Here is a 17401-nt window from a genome sequence, read left to right on the forward strand (position 1 = left end):
AAAAAAAAAAAAAACCAACTGGGACAATGGGCCTTGTCTCAACAACAAAACAAAACAAAACAAAACAAAACAAAACAAAACAAAAATCACTACCAACAAAAAACCCCAAACCAAACCAAATAAAAAAAAGAAAACAAAAAAGGACAAACAAAACAATATAAAACAAAAGAAACAAAACAAACCATGGTGGAATCCACAATGGTAGTTTTTCTTAATTTTACCTGGTATGAATTTATTCCTAAGAGAGTGTTTATGAGGTGAGAAACTACTCAAACCACAAAACTATGTGTTAGTTTGTCTCTCCTTCTTCCTATACTCTCTGTTCAATTTGCATTCAGTTGGGAGTTAATCGTAGAAGAAATTCAGTATCTTCTGTCTGGGAGTCTGCGTTTCTTTCCTATCATCTGTCACTCTTGCTACCAAATTGTGGAAGCTTACAGTAAATTTTGCCTCCCCCTCTCCCACTGTAGGTCTGCCTTCTTCCTCTCTGTATGTGTGTATACCTGCATATATTTGTGCTTGTTCTTGTAGACACATGGATGTGAAGGTCAGAGATGCACTTTAATTCTTTTATCTGTAAATGTAATCCTTGAGGGTTTTCTTAAGCCTCTTTCACTCCTAGAATGTAGGGCACTTCTTTGACCACTTTAGCCTATTTTCACTCCCAAATAAAAACAGAGACCTGGTCCTTTTGTTAACAAGCCTCTGGTACTAAGCTGGGCAGATTCTTAGCCATTTGAAGTTGACTAGGCTGCTCCTACCTAGCAAAAATCCCCTTTACTTGCCATGTCGTCTTGCTGGCTCACTCTGGTCCATGTGTTTTCTCCTGGATGCTTGCTATTCACTACGCCATTTTTATATAACACTTAGACTGGAGATACTTGACCATGTCATCTTCCGGAGTACAACCAGATGTCTGGGTGTATAAATCAGCATCTGAATACACAATGCACAAAACCATCCCCACATATCCATCCATCTCCACCACAGCTCTTGAGACAGGGCCTCTCACTGAACTTGGAGCTCACTGATAGGCTATCCTGACTGGCCAATGTGTTACAGGGATCTCTCTGTATCTGTCTCCCCAGTCTGATACTACAGAAAAGTGCTGCACCTCAGTTTGATGTATGTGCTCTGAATTCCAGCTCATGTCTTCGTGCTTGTATGGCAGGCAAGTTACTGACTGAACCATGCACCCCACTACCCCAGACTAAGTTTCCTAGATGAAGATTTAGAGCCTTAGTTAAATTTTCAGAATTCATTTCTGTGTTGCCTATTTACTGAAGATGTGAGTAGGTAGATGTATTCAATTCTATAACAGTAAAATTTGAAGTCCAATACATGATTATGTTTACCTACAGTGGTCATAGACAACCAACAAGGGGAAAAAACAATACGGATAACTTAAGTTTACCAATGGAACTCTTTTAAAGGAACCCACACAGGAAGTGATCTCAATTGTTCAAGAAAAAGCATAATTTGGAGGAGAGGAATAATATATCCCAAAGAGAAAATAAAAGCAAACTATTGAATATTAAAATTTACTCATGACTAGAAGCAGGTTAGAATTATAATAAAAACTTAAAGTTAGGAAATGTTATGAAATAAATAAAAATTAAATGTTAATGAAACTGCACAGAACATAGAGGTTAACTCAGTGCAGTGGTTCATTGTCTCCTCATGTCACATTTTAGGAATAGGTTCTACTACTAAATGAGAAATCTGAACAGGAGTGCAAAAAACCTCAAGATGAGATAAAGAATCTCCAGACAAGGGAATAAATATGTAAAAGAATGAGCTAAAGGCCTACAGACTAGTGCTTTTCTGAGGTACAAAGCAAAGCTGAATTGGGTGTGAAATTAGGGACATGTGTCACTTCAGTTGGTAATGATTGGGACCTGCCTCAGAAAAGCAAAACTCAGCAAAGATGCACAGTATGACTGTCAAAATCACATTCATCTTCCTATAACACTGTGCAAAGAGTATGTCACTTACTTTCTACTATAGGAGAGGGATCAACAGACCAATCAGAAGAAAGTCCCCTTTCCAGATGACCTCCAGGAGACAAATGGACACTGAGAACATTCTCAAATTTTGACACATAGGGGAGCCAAGTTGTCCAGGGGTGTGCTTATTCTGAAGGACAGGGTAGCCAGGCTCAATCCTTCCTGTAGACAAGGGGCAGTTCTCCATTATATCAAAGTTGCTCAACCTCTCAGCAATGACATGATTACTGGATAGTGGTGATGGATAACCCATCAACACACTCCATTATAAATGAAGTTTTCTACAGGAAGGTCTAGAATTCTAACATATAATATACCCAAAAAGATGAACAAAGCTATTAACATGATGAGAGGAATCAACAAATCCATCAAATCAGTTTATGATGCAGAAACTGTAAAGGACATTTCCAAACTTTAACAGTTGACACTGGATTATATAGAAACGTGTGAATACTAAGGATAATGTATAGTGGTAACTTTAAAGATGGACCCTAAATGGTGATGGACAATCTGTTATATATCAAAGGTATTATTAGCAGCTTGAAATCTTGTTGATTTTCCTCAAGCAAAATAAGATTGCTTTCCATATATTGATCAGTTCTTGGTACTTTGAAGTACGTATAAATCATAACCGAACTACCAATAGTTCCAAGTGATTGGGGAAGGAGTAGACAAGATGATTCATGGGACATAGTAATCAGGCAGCAAACCAACTGATGAGTTCTGGCTTCACTGACAGATACTGCCTCAAAATGGAGTTAAGAGCTATTGAGAACAGAATTACCCTGTTTGCTGGAAGGAAATACAACAAGGAATAATTATATTAATCAAAATACATCAGTGTCAGAAAGACAAATATATATTTTCATTAATATATAGCTACTAGACTATATATAGATACACAATGTTATGCATGTGTATGTGATCTGAAAGTCAAATGAATCTGTCTAGGGAAACAAAGAGGACTATGAAAAGAGATGTAGAGAGAAGAGTAGAGGCATGCTAATCATACAAAATATTCTATATGAAAATACCTTCCTATGACCCAGTACCAAGTATAATAAATATATGCAATGAAAAGTATAAAAACAGTTTGTAATCAACAAAGAACATTTTAAAAATAAGCATTGTGACAACTCCATGTGAGTAACATTAACAGTTCAGATAAATCAACTAATTTCACAAAGAAAGCATAAAGCTAAAACTCACTCTATTTGTTCTTTCCCTGGTGTTGCAACAAAATACTCAGCCAAAGCTACTGAAGAGAGGAATGGTTTATTCTGGCTGATAGTCTGGGGGTAATGTCTATCATGGTGAGGATATCATGGTGACAGAAGTCTGAGGAAGCTTGTCATGTTGCATCCACAATGAGAGAGATGGATACTCGTAGTCCAATCAATTTCATCTTTATATTCAGCTTGAAACTCCAGCTCATGGGATTGTCTGTCCATGAATAGTATAGTTCTCCCATTACCCAATATAGACATTCCCTCACAGGTGTGCCTAGAGGAATGTCTCCTGGCTGAGTCCTGATCTTGTTGAGTTGGTAATCAATATTATTAACTGTCACAATCTAGAATAAAAGAGGTCACTTGAATCATAAACACACATGAAATTAGACTTATAGTTTAAATAAAAATCCTGAAAACTGCTTCTCCATATCCAGAAGGCTTTTTCTTACTGTGTATGTAAAGAAGAAATCATATAAATTCTACAATTCTACAATTTCTTTCAGAAAACACAAACAGAAGCATTTTGTATTTTGTTGTGGTTTTGAGATAGAGTCTTGTTACATAGCCTAGGCTTTTCTCAAATTTGCACCAATGTTCAAGTTTCAGCCTCCCACCTAGTGGGATGATAGGTGTGCACCACTACACCTGGCCAGATGTCAACTTCTTTAACATAATAAAGAGCAGCTCTAAAAAGCCCACATAGCTTCACACTTAATGAGAAACTAAATCTTTGCCCATCTGACCTAGGAAATATCCCAGGGCTTCAGTTCTCACCATTCACATTCAAGGTGACACTGGATCTCTTACTGCAACATCACAAGAAAAGATCCTAAGGTCTTATGGATCAGAAAGGATAAAATAAAACTGACTTTGTTGGGTTGTAGACAATGTCACTGAGTGAAAATGCCAGGAATCTAGGAAACCATTCTCACAATCCATCAGTGAGCTGTCCAAGGCCAAAAGACACAAGATCAGTGTGTTAGTTACAGCTCTCGTTGCTGCAACAAAATACTTAAAAGAAGCCACAACAAAAAGAAAGGCTTGTTCTATTTTATTGATTTAGCCTTGAATTTGTCTACTTTTCTTGGGTGTGTTAACTTCTTTTAGTTCTAGAAATTTCACGAGCATTATTAAGTTAATAGTAGGACATCTCTCCAATTTAAAGAAAAACTTTTTATTGATCCTTTGTGAGTTTCAATTCACCCACCCCAGACTCTTCTTCCTTTTCCCCACATTCACCCATGCAACTTCCCCATGAAATGTGTCACTTCTGCTCTCTCTTGCACAGGAGGCCTACACGCCACAGCTTGTTCTGCCACCGTGTCTCTAGGGATCCCTGAGAAGTTCCAGCATCTTTGAGAATTATCTTTGCTTCTCTAGATTTTAGCATAACTCTAAATATATACCCAAAAATTATTCTATCATTACCTTGTCCTTTTTACAAAGTTTATTCACACTTAATAATCACTGATATAATTTTAGGAATTCTTACAGGATCAGCATAAAGTCTTAAGTCATGTATTTATCTATATAGCATCACTATAAGACAGCACAACTTTGTGGATCTGCAGAGATCTGCTCCAAATGGGTGTGCTATTAATTAGTGATTATTATATATGTATTATAATAACAGGAAAAGCATATTAATAGCAGAAATCTTTCCTAAAATTAGTCCCTTACAGCCTTGCTTCATAAGGACTTGCCTGTCATAGATGGATAATAATCTGAAGCAGGCATTTCAGGATGATCACCTGCTAGTTATTAGCTTGCCCTATTATGGCTCCTGATATCTTACACAGCTTTATTCCTTCTGGATAGGATTCTTATATACAGTTTTGGGGTGGGTCAGGGTCTGACAGCAGATACTTCTTATTGGCTTGGTCTGAGAGATTGGAGAAACCTTATCTGCATGTGGGAGGGCTTGATGCTGCTCCTATATGATGGATGGCCACAGACCTCTCTGCAGGGGAGTTGTGGGAGGCTGTAGCTATGTGACAGGAGCCAGGAATCCAAGGGGTGTGGCCAAATGTTTGCTATCCCTTGCAGGGACTGCTGGGTCACCAGGGTTTTAAGCCTGAGCTCAACCAGGGACCAGGCTGCCTATCACATCTCACCACCCCACACTGTGGGGTGTTCTTTTCCTAGCTCTTTTTGATCCCCATGACTAGCATAATTCTCCAAGTCAAAATTAGGATTTTGTGATGTTTCAGAAGGACTGGCCTTGTATATAACATAGTGGGTAAATTACACATTGATTTTTATCAGTATTACTTATAGCTGAATCCTTTCATTTTGTAGCCTACATTGAAGTGGAATCTTGAGGGTTCTTTGGAAAGTCAGTTGGATGCTGGGGCAAACCTGTGAAGTAACATTTCATTAAAGTGGACACAGGTGTGAAAGTCTAAGGCAGACTCCTGAAGGAAAGTTTCGGTGAAACAGACACAGGTAAAAGAATGTTCTGCTAAAGCAAGCATGGGAGAGGACATGTGATGAAAGATTCTTTGTTAACAATACACTTCTACTGGCCTGCCTTACATTGCATAGTTGAGCTGCATTTGTCCAGACACCATAGAGAGAAAACACACCAAAAACTTTCAGTGGGGTGCTGTAGTTTGTTGTGACTTCTGTGGACTATGGCTGATTGGATGCACACACTGATGCATGCTGAAGCAAGACACTTGCTGAGGGAAGGCACGTGGAAGGCATGAGATGCTTGGAGGGTATAAATAGGACTCCACAGACTAATGGAGAAAGAGCTTGGCTTGCTGGTACAGCTAGCTGTGCAACACATGTGGGTCTGGAGTCTTTGCTGATCCTTGCTTCCCTGAGAAAGACACAGAGAACGTCTCCCGGTTTTCCTGTTGGTCCCTCCTGCTGATTCTAGACAAGGCCGAGGCCTGGCTGGTTTCTGCTAGGTTACGTCACCATTGTTGCTAACCTGACTCTACTGAATTGGACTGCTGATGTATCTGTGAGGTGTTGGTGAATGGATTGAGCTGCTGCTGCCTGCTAACCTGTGAACTGAACTGCTGATTTCCAGACAACACAGACAGGACTTGCTCCAAAGAACCTTTCTAAACAGGTCCACTTTCCCCGTATCCTTTCTTTCCCACTACCTCTGGGCAGTGGTGGTCTACAAGGGAGGCTAAAACATTTAAGAACCATCATTAAAAATAGGATTGGAAAAACTTAAAGTTACACTACATTGTTATTTAGTTTAGCTCATTTTAATCTCTCATCACTATTTCTTTATTTTCATTATAAAAAATTTCAGTTTGGGATTTTAGGCAGGTTCTGAGGCAAACTGTATTTTGGGGTAGATTTTTCAGAGGTTACTAATGCCATGGACAGACAGACAGCTGCTAGATAGTGGATCAGAGGCAAATTCAGTCCCCAAACCCATTGACAGAAAGTATGATGAGAGTTTTGACAGGAGTCTAAGCCCATGAGGCAAAAAAGGGGGTCCTCTTCTTGTAGGGCTGAGAGAAGGGGGCTTGTAGTTTGTAGTTTATAGTTCACAATAGCTCTCTGAAGCCAGTCTGTCCATGACTCCTAGGTTTCAGGGGAGCCGTGTAGAGGGGAGAGTGGAGAATGCATGATTCTTGGATAGGAAGGAAGGGAGGGCAGACACATGTCTACATGCAGTGTGCCCAGTATAGCAGTAGCCCTGTCATGTGCAGGAGCCTGGCAACCTGGGGTCTGGGAGAATTGGGGATGTGAGAATTGAACTAAGATGATGGTTGTTCTCCTGGCATCAAAAAACATGCACAGGTCCATTGCTTCGGATGACTCTAGAACTTCATATTGGTCTTTGTGGTTGAGGTAAAACTGTCAAATAGAGACTGAGAATTAGGAAAGATAGAGACTTTTGACTGTAGTGTTAGGGGGAAGTGAAGCCATGTGCTAAATTCTTCACTGAATAGAGACTGGGAGGTCAGGGGACGCCTGTAGGACAGCGTCCTATGTAGTGTAGCCTGATGATCAATGCTTTAAAAGCACATTTCTGTCTTGTCTGTTCTCCTATGGTTTTCTATGGCTATGATGGAGAGCCTGCAGAAATAAGATAAAAGATATAGACAACAAAAGGAGGATCAAGACAGTCATCTAATCCACAGATGGCCTGAGACTTCGAGAGGGAGGTGTTGACATGCCAAGCACATAAACCTGTGTGCCCTCACCAGCTGTGGGAATTCTGGGCCTCATTTTTTTTTTCCTGATGAGCAGGCGCATCAAAACTGTATTTATAATGTTTATGATACCAAAAGCAAATAAGGTAAATAGAGGTCCTCATGCTCTGTTACATGGAGCCATGAAACAGTGGGACTAGAGTCAGAGTGGAGGAGCCAGCCGGGAGCAAGAGTAGGGTAGAGGCATGTCCAAGCCCTGGAAACCTCCTGAGATTAGCAGCAGTTGGATCTTTCCCTGTTGCCCCAAGCCTCCACATCTCCTAGCACACAAATAGATCTGTGCCCCTACCTTTTCCCCATGAGAGGAAGTAGTTAAAGTTCCTCTCAGCTTATAAGATCATGTCTAGAAGCACCTGGAATTCCTCCTCTGCAAATGAGGCATCCACAGCATCCTGGCCCAGGCCAATGATGTATACTCAGCCAGATGGCACCTACTCATTCCCAAAGGTTTAAATAGCCTTTGTTTCTCCCTTTTAAAATGAGTTGCCTCACTAAAGCTGATCTTCTGATAGTCTGATCTTGTGCTGACACACCGCCTGAGGTCTCTTTACTCCTGGCTGTTCCTGCCTTGCTTCCTCTCCCAGGATCCACAGATTGTGAGCTCTAACTGGGAAGCAGAGTCTACACGACACTCTTAGGCTTTTTATTGAGCCTGCCTGTATTATTAAATGTCCTCCAGAAGGACAGAATCCGTAGCATATAAGCATATATAGCTATAGCTAATGATAAGAAAGGATTTTGTTAGGGACTTTGGCTTAGGTTCTAATGGGGGTGCAATGTCTGTGATAGGCACACTGAAGCTCAGGCTCTTAAGATTGCTTTTGTTACACCAAGACACATCAGACCCCCCCAGAGCCTTTTTGCTTCTGTTAAGGATTTCTAAGATATGTTTGGCCTATCAAAGGTAACTGCCATCCTGGTCTGGTGTTTTATAGAACAAACCAGGTCCTCAACATTATACTTTGACTACCACTCATGTTTTTGGATAGCTGTTGACCATTCATCCTTCCTGTGAATAACAAGATTTCACTGTGATGATTTGCCCACTCAGCGTTTACTAGATACAATGATGTCATTTCCCTTTGTTTTCTTTATTCGTTTCCTCTTTCTAGTTTTTCTTTTTCATTTATTCTTTCTTGGCCCTGAATATGTTGTTAAAATTGGCCTTGACTCATTTACTTCCAGACTCACCATCATGACCAACTATGATTACTGGTGTAGGTCATTATATCTGGATTCTGTTTTGTCTCTAGCCTTTATTAAAAGATTTGTTGACTGGATAGGGTGGCACACAGAGGCAGGAGGATCTCTGTGAATTTAATGCCAGATTACTTGACATAGGGATTCCCTAGGCATCCAGTGCTACATATTGGATCCTGTCTAAAATTTTAAAAGGGGCCATGCAGTAGTGACACACACCTTTAATCCTAGCACTGGGGAGGTAGAGGCAGGTGTATTTCTGAGTTTGAGGCCAGCCTGGTCTACAAAGTTAGATCCAGGACAGCCAGGGCTACACAGAGAAACCCCATCTCGAAAAACCAAAATAAATAAATAAAATAAAATAAAATAAAATTTTAAAAAGGGGTTGTTACAAATTCTTGTATGAGCCTTTGTTTCACCATGTATGAGGTTCTCCTTAGTGTGTTTATGAGCAGTGGCTACTGTAATGATGTATGTACAGCATCAGTATATACTCCATACTGTTCTACATTTGCACATATTTGTATTTCCCCCAGAGAATTACACCAAACCTGATTGTCTGCCTTTTCTCATTTGGTGGGTGTGTAGTGGTAGCACATTGTAGTCTTGGTGGCTTATAGAATTAAGTACTTTTCATCTACATATTTTGTACATGACCTTGTTGGCTACAGAAGTGAAACCAGAATACTTGGTGTGAATGGCTATAACTTGATGCTGGTGCATACCTTGTGGTGGTTCTGTCCTAGAGTAGCCTCCCTTACCTCTCATGATAGAGATGATGGAGGTTGGAGGTGGTGGTAGCCCATTGTGTGCTGTGAGGCATGTTCTTGACTGAACTTATGGGAAGACTGTTCAAAGACTTTCCTTGACCAAAGGGCCACCTAGCCAGTCCAGTTGGACTCTTCTGTTTCACATATTGCTCACTGCAGCAGCAGTAGCCTCTACCTCCAACTGATTTAACAACTACTGCAATGTAGCCGTCTTTATATCTACATTGCTCTTTTATTCTCTAGTCCCTTCATAATTGTGGACTCCCTCTCCTCTGCTTGAACGCTGTTCTGAAAGTGAAAGAATGCCATGACAACCCCGGGGCTGAGGCTGCTCACCTGTGGTGAGAAACCCTGACACTGCAGCTCCAAAGGACTGGTACTCAGCTAATTTCTGCCAGAACTCCCTCTTGAAGTTCCTGCTGTAAACAGAGTTCAAGACAGTATGTCTGTAATCTTGTTTATGTTAAAAGTTTGATTTTGTGGTTTTGTTTTGCCTTTTACTATATAAACACATTGCACCCTAAGTAAAGCACGCTTTGATATATATTCTTGGCGTCCGTCTTTCTTTGCACCCCACCTGCTTATTTCCACAGGTCTGGTTCATCTCCAGTCCAAAACAATCCACTACCATGTAGGATCTGCGGGCGGACTCTACACATAATAGCTTGTTAGCTCTCTCTCTTTGGTGTCTCAAGGCCTCATGAGTTGGCAGCTGGAAACTCTTAGACTTAGGTGCCATAAGCCAGGTTAGGCTCCAGGAAACCACAGCAAGAACATGCATCTCCATACCAATTTTCTCTGTTAATAGTTTTTTTATTGTGAAGTAACTCATAGAGAAGTTGATCTGGAGTGATGTTCTGGGGACATACCCCAGAACCTACCTACCTACCTACCTACCTACCTACCTACATACATACATTATATAAGGAAAGGCTGGCGGCAGGAGATGCTGTGAGAGTTTGTAGCAGATGCTGGCTCACAATTCAGTTGACAAGGAAGCAGAGCAGGTATGAAAGAGGATGGCTGGGTTACAAGTCTGAAGAATCCTCCCCTCCTAGATCTACTTCGTAAAGCTAGGCTCTATCTCCCAATGTTCTAAAACTTCTCAAGATAACATCAGCAGCTGAGGACCCAGTGTTCACACACATGAGCATATGGGAGGAATTTTCATACCTAAATATAAAAGATGGCTTTAAATGCATCTCTGCCACATAAAATCTACTGGCTGGATTTGTGTCAACTTGACACAGGCTGGAGTTATCACAGAAAAAGGAGCTGCACTTGAGAAAATTCCTCCATGAGATCCAGGCATTTTCTGAATTTGTGATCAAGGGGGAAGGGCCCCTTGAGGGTGGTGCCATCCCTGGGCTGGTAGTTTTGGCTTCTATAAGAAAGCAACCTGAGCAAGTCAGGGGAAGCAAGCCAGTAAGAAAAATCCCTCCATGGCCTCTGAATCAGTTTCTGTATCCTGACCTGCTTGAGTTTCAGTTCTGACCTCCTTTGGTGATGAACAGCATTTTAGAAGTGTAAGCTGAATAAACCCTTTCCTCCCCAGCTTGCATTTTGCTCATGATGTTTTGTGCAGGAATAGAAATCCTGACTAAGACATCCACTCAGAGTAAATTTACATGATCTCTAAGAATCTCTTAAACATTATGTTGAAGATTAACAACATCAATACTCATGACATGTACACTCAGTCTTGTAATATCAAAGTTTGAAATCACTTCATATGGATCTATGGAAATGGCACAGTGGCACCCTGCAATTACACTTAATTGTACAAGGCTTTGCCACCTTTATTATCTTGAATTTTATTTTGTTCTGAATGTGAGATGGCCCAAAGGATGTCAGTACAATTCTTCCCTGAAAGGAGAAATCAGGGGAGGAAACTGCTGTGGTTAGACTTTTCACATAAGGGGACAATTAGACTCCTTTTTCTTTTTGAGTTTCCTAATTTCTTCCTGATGTTGTTTATTCTGTTTACTGATTTTTTCATTGAAATTTTCTTCTTGTTCCTGAAAAGAAACAAATTGGAAACTAAAATCAGCACTGAGTCACAGCACCCCAGTAAAAACGCCTGTCAACTTGGAAGAAAGCAACAGTAATTGACATGTAGAGAACAGTAACCCATACACGCTCCTCTAGAAATGAAAGGAGATAATTTTCATAGGATCTAGACATGTCATTTCTGGATATCCACGCAAAGAATCAAAATCAACATCCTACAGAGAAACCTATATCCTCCTATTTATATGACACTGTTCCCAACAGCCCAATTATATGATCAACCTAGGGATTCTTTAAACAGATGAATAGATATGGAACATTTGTGATATACAACACAACACACACACACACACACACACACACACACACACATACATACTACACACCCCTACTAATGAATCTTGTTCCATTGTAAATGAGAATAAATTATGGTGTTTGTAAGTAAGTGAATGGAAATGATGTAAGCCAAGTTAAAAATAAGAAATATAACTTGTCTCATGTGGAATCCAGAGGAGGGAGAGAAAGACACAGAATTAATGGGGAAATACTAGGAAAAGAGGAATGGAAGAGGGATCATTAAAAACTAACAAAATGCCTTCAACTTTGATTATATGCAAATATGGCAATGACATAGTAAAGCTCTTAATCTGTACTGTTAATATGCAACAAATGACTAAAAATAAGATAACTATTTTTCAATAATAGTCAAAAATACCCTTCTAAGTTATAAATATATCATTTAGTGTTGTGTCTGTTATATTGTAGGATATGTGTGCACACTCATGAGGGTAAATATCTCTGTGTGTATATGAGATAGGGAGAGGGAAAGGAGAGGGTGAGGGAGAGAGTGAAGAGGAATGGGAAGGGGAATTATGGAGAAAGGGATGAGTGAGGGTGAGAGAAGGAGAGAGAAAGAAAGAGAGAATGAACATATATGTGGAGGTCAAAGGATAGCTTCATCTTTTGTTTCTCCCTTTCCACATTGTTTGAGACATGATCCTTGTAGTGCTTTATGTTGTGTGTTCCAGGATAGCTGCCATGTGAGTTTCCAAGGAAGACTCCTTTGTCTATGCTTCTGTCACCCAGTAGAAGTGTTGGGAACATAGGAATTCATGCGATTGCATCATGATAATACACAGGATTCATACTCATGTCCTTATATTTGAACAAGAATCACTTTTATCCTCTGAGCCATCTCTCCAGCCCAGATTTTTATTTCTTCATTGTGATTCCTCATAACTTTAGTAGTCTTTCTACTTTACCATCTGAAATGTTTTATCTACATTTGTTATCACAGCTTGTTCTTTTAACCTATATTTATCCTCTTACTCCATATTCAGAATTTTGCCTTTAAAAATATCCTTTCAAAAAATTTTAACATATGTAAATAGGATAATGAATATACATTTAAAAGAGTGATACATGATTTGTAGATTCAGAAAAGAAACATGATTAGAGAATTTTACATAGACCTGTAAGATTTGTATCAAGATTAAAGTATTGAGGTGTTCTGGGAGAGCAAGTTTGCACATTGTGACTCAGTTAAAGGTCAGGAGAACAGGTTAGCATCTAAAATCAGTGCTAAGTTAAGGGGTCATGAGTAGGTGGAACTATTTTTTAGGATACTTATATGCATAGAGACCTATAGAGGTCACAATACCAAAACCACTGTGGACTGTACAAGGTAGGAGAAATATGCTGGATGTCCACTCAGGAATTGTATCTCAGCACACTTTCTATCTTTTGGGAATGGCAATCTCTTCAGTAGGAAAGAAAACACCAGAGCAGGTATAGTAGTGTAAAGCTGTAATGTTTTATTTGGAGTACTGTAATGGGATGATATTAGGTGCAAGTCTGGCCTGAGCAACACAAGGATACCCTATCTCAGTGAGATTTAAAACATGGCAGAGGAGTCTGGTGTCCATAAAGGAGCAATATTTATGTGGTTGTGGTGGTTTGAATAAGCTTGACTCATGAAAATGGCATGATTAGGGGCTTTGGTCTGTTGGATTGTGTGTAGCCTTGTTGGAGGAAGTGTGTAATTGTGTAGGCAGGCTTTGAGGTCCTATGCTCAGGCTCTGCCCTGTGTGGAAGAGACGCTCCTCCTAGCTGCCTGTGAGACAGTCTTCTCCTAACTGCCTTCAGAACAGGATTTTAGAACTCTAGGCTCCTTCTCTAGTGCCATGCCAGACTGGATGCTGCAATGCTTTCCACCTTGGTGATAATGGACTGGACTTCTGAACTTGTGAGCTAGCCCCAATTAAACATTGTCCTTAAGAAGAGTTGCCTTGGTCATGGTGTCTTTTCACAGCAATGGAAACCCTAACAAAGATAGTGGTTAAAGTACTTTGTGTAGAGACTTTAGTTATTTGCTTCTACATTTTGAGTTATACAAGGAATCAGGAATCATAACCTTTTTTGTGACGAGCCTTTGCCAGAGATACAAAGTTGAAAGTGTCTACACAGGAAATATTTTTTCCCTTACATCAGGTATACTAACTATCAATCAATGTCTTTTATTCCTGGCCATTAATAAGAAAATGAAGATGTCACAGTGAATTACCTGAAGGATACTCTTAAATGATTCTTCCTGTTCTGCCATTAGCCTTGCTGTATCCTTATCTCTCTCTTCAGTCAATTTTCTCAAATAATCCTCAAAATATTTTTCTTTCTTTTCTAGAGTCTTCAGATTCAACTCATTCATTTCCTTCAACATTTTTCTTGTGTTCTTCGAGGACTCAGCTCGTGCAGATTCCACTGAGAATAAAAAGCAGAAAAAACATAAAGGATCAGTGTGTAGTTTTTGCCTCCCTCCCTCCAATGCGTATTTATGTTGTTTCTTTATGGAGGAAATTCCCAGGGTCAGTATTTCTTCTCAAGTGTCCATGGTTCTCTGACATATTTTCTTACTCCATATATGGCTTTTAAGAGTGAAGACACTTCTTTGTTCTTGTTATAGTCTGAAAACATGATGTAACTGAGCCAGGACCAAGGGACCTGTAAGATCTACACACTCACTTTTCACAGGGTCAAGCCTTTTCTTGACAACTCACCATGCAGCTTCTATATACTGAATTGAAGCTAAGTCTGATGACAGCATTCAAGGGACAATGGGACAAAACCCAAAGTTTTACACAACTAATGTAAATTAAAGTTTAAAGTTCAAAAAGCAATATCCGTGAATGGGCTGAAACACTACTCACTGAACACCTAGTAGGGATACTTAGTTGGGCCTTTGTTCACTTTCATCTAATTTTCTCTATGTTCATGTCATTCATACCAGATTTGACAGTGTGAGTAAACTCTTAAATCAGAAGATTTATAGGTCTAGAAGTATTGTGTGGAAGAGGAAAGAAAAGTCTACCTTAATCAGACCACACAATAGCTCCCTATTTAAAATGTGTATTATTATAAAATTTATATCTACTCTAAATCAAATATAAATAATTGACATATAGTATGCATTTAGCCATCCTTTACTGTTAGCAGTAAAAACAAGTGGAGAAGCTACAGCCTTCATAACGAGCATCAAAGTAATTGCCTTAGTAGCAACTCTTGTTCTTTATACACTAACTTCATCCTTGCTATGTCTATGGGTCAATGTATGTGCAAGAATGATAAGTTCAAATTCATTGCTATTGATTGCTGTGTAGGAGTTGTTGCTTGTACTTGGGGCCTGGTGACATTGTGGGGATATTTTATTTGAACAAGTTTAAAGTCTAATACATTGCAAGATCATCTCTCTGTTTTTCGCCTCAATATCCTGAATCTCCTTCTCATGTCTTCTTTTCTCTTTAGAGAGTTTCTCCTTGAGATGTTGTTCTTGCTCCTAAGGGGGAAGAGAATAGTTAAAGAAGCATATCATAAAATGGTCTTACAGAAATTGCTACATAATTATCTAACAATTTTCTCTTTTATCTCTCAAATTAATATCCTAATAAGACTTGAAATGTTCTTTTCAGTTAGCTTCCTGTCTTCTCTTATAGCATGTTACTTTCTCTTGAGTCTCCTGTGTCTGGGCAGTCTTTAGAGCAGCTTGTGGAGTCCCTAAACCATTGCTAATGTAGAATCTACTTTTGGATGTTTGATCTAACAGGTAAAACAATCATGTTTAATTATCAGACTTCTTTCCTCCCCCTTCTCTAATGTGGGTATTCATTTCAGAATAATTGAATGAATGATAAGAGTCACTTGGGAGGATTTCTCCATGATGCTCAGATGCAGACATAATTAAATCATGAAATTCTGATGGTATTATTAATAAAAAGAAAATAAAATTGAAGAGATCAGGACAACCATTGCCCAGAGTACACTTCTGGTCTAATATACAGAATCTTTAGATTTAGAGGAAGCCCAGAAAGCAGTTAGGGCTAAAAAAGTGAGGAGAACATTTGCCCTATGTGTCTCAACAAAGACAAATTTGCTATTGATTCCACTAAATAGGCCATACATGCTAGGTATTCCTTGTCTCATCTGCAACCAGAATTTTTCCTTTTAGGAAAGGTAACCAAGTCAGACTAATTTGACACAAGTCTAATATGCAATGCATTGAGGGTTTTTTGTACAGGGCTTGGTGAGTACTAGGTACTGTGTAGTGAGTGAGAGAATAATGTAGACTCCATGGACACAGTCTGTCAGTAAGGGGACTTTAGTAAGTGCAGGTTTGCTGTGGTTGACACATAAGGATTATAAAGTTGTCATAGAGTGCCAGGCTAAAATACTTCACCCAGAGTAACTGGACTAACCGCTAGTCAGTGTCTTTTATCCTTGCCACTGGGTTGGGATGGCACAATGGAGTACCTGAAGGACAAGTATAATCTTCTTCTCTTGCTCTGCTACTAACTCTGCTCTGTCTCTCTCCATCTTCTCCATCAACTGTCGCATATATTCCTGATGATCCCTGTCTTTCTTTTCCAACATTTGCTCATAGGTCCTTTGTCTTTCTTCTATTATTTTTGCTGTAGTCTTTGAAGTTTCAGTTTTCATATGATCCACTGTTGAAGAAAAAGAAAGGAAAAAAAAATGTAAGACTGCCATGTTGTCTCCTTCTGCCAAAACCTGTTTGGTAGTTTGCCATTGGATACATGGAGTTCTGTGATACCAGCTTTTCCCTTGGAAAGACCAGGAGGCCTCTGACATATCTCACCAATACATGGTTTGGTGAGTGAAGGCTCCTTCTTGCTTTTCTTTTCCAAATACACTTATATCTGAGGATACCCACTAATTACTAACAGGCTTATAGAGAGAGGATTCAATATGTGTGTGTGTGTGTGTGTGTGTGTGTGTGTGTATTTGTGTATGCATGAGTGTGTGTGAGTGTGTTTGTTTTTCTATGGCTCTCCCTAAATTCAGTGTCTTTAAGTGTCAACACTTTTCTAACACTTGTTAATCGTACATCAGCCACTCACTGAAACTATTGTGATTTGACCCTGTTGACTCAAAAGAACTCAACAATATCTAAAGAATTGGTTTCTTCTTTAGTGCACATGTAAAGGGAGTAAGAATGCTGAGTTGAAGAGAATAGAGTATTACATAGTTGGAGAAGAAAATGCAAACTATTAGAACCTTCATAATCTCTCTCTCTCTCTCCTCTCATTCACCCTAACTAGATAATTTATAACATCTCTAGCCAAAAGGATGGACAGTTCAAATATAAGAACCAGTAGAGGTTATGCTAATGCATAAGTACAGTTAAATTAAATGAAGAACTTAAGGTGGAAAAATGTTTTTTTTTCCAGGTAATTCCATTCTGCCAGCTTGTAGGCCAGTGATGGTATAAATCCCACTCCCGTGGCTCAGTGATGGTATAAATGCCATGACTCTTAGCTCAGCAATGTTATAAATGCTATGATTTCAAATATGAAGCAGTGGGAGTTGGTAGATGCTCCAAATTCATCATTAAACTTGTTCCCTGATTGGATCATATTGGAAACTCCTGTCCTATGTGTTTAATTTTTATTTATTATTATTGCACATACATATGGTATGTGTGGGCC

General features: G+C 39.4%; 1 protein-coding gene across 3 annotated transcripts in view; it reads left to right on the forward strand.

Annotated features, from left to right (window-relative positions):
- Mcph1 (microcephalin 1) overlaps window positions 1-17401 on the forward strand; it is a 401136-nt gene that overhangs the window by 119258 nt on the left and 264477 nt on the right. The gene's annotated exons all lie outside the window — the stretch shown is intronic.

This window comes from Mastomys coucha, unplaced genomic scaffold (genome assembly GCF_008632895.1).
Source record: "Mastomys coucha isolate ucsf_1 unplaced genomic scaffold, UCSF_Mcou_1 pScaffold22, whole genome shotgun sequence".
In the NCBI taxonomy this organism is placed as follows: Eukaryota; Metazoa; Chordata; class Mammalia; order Rodentia; family Muridae; genus Mastomys; species Mastomys coucha.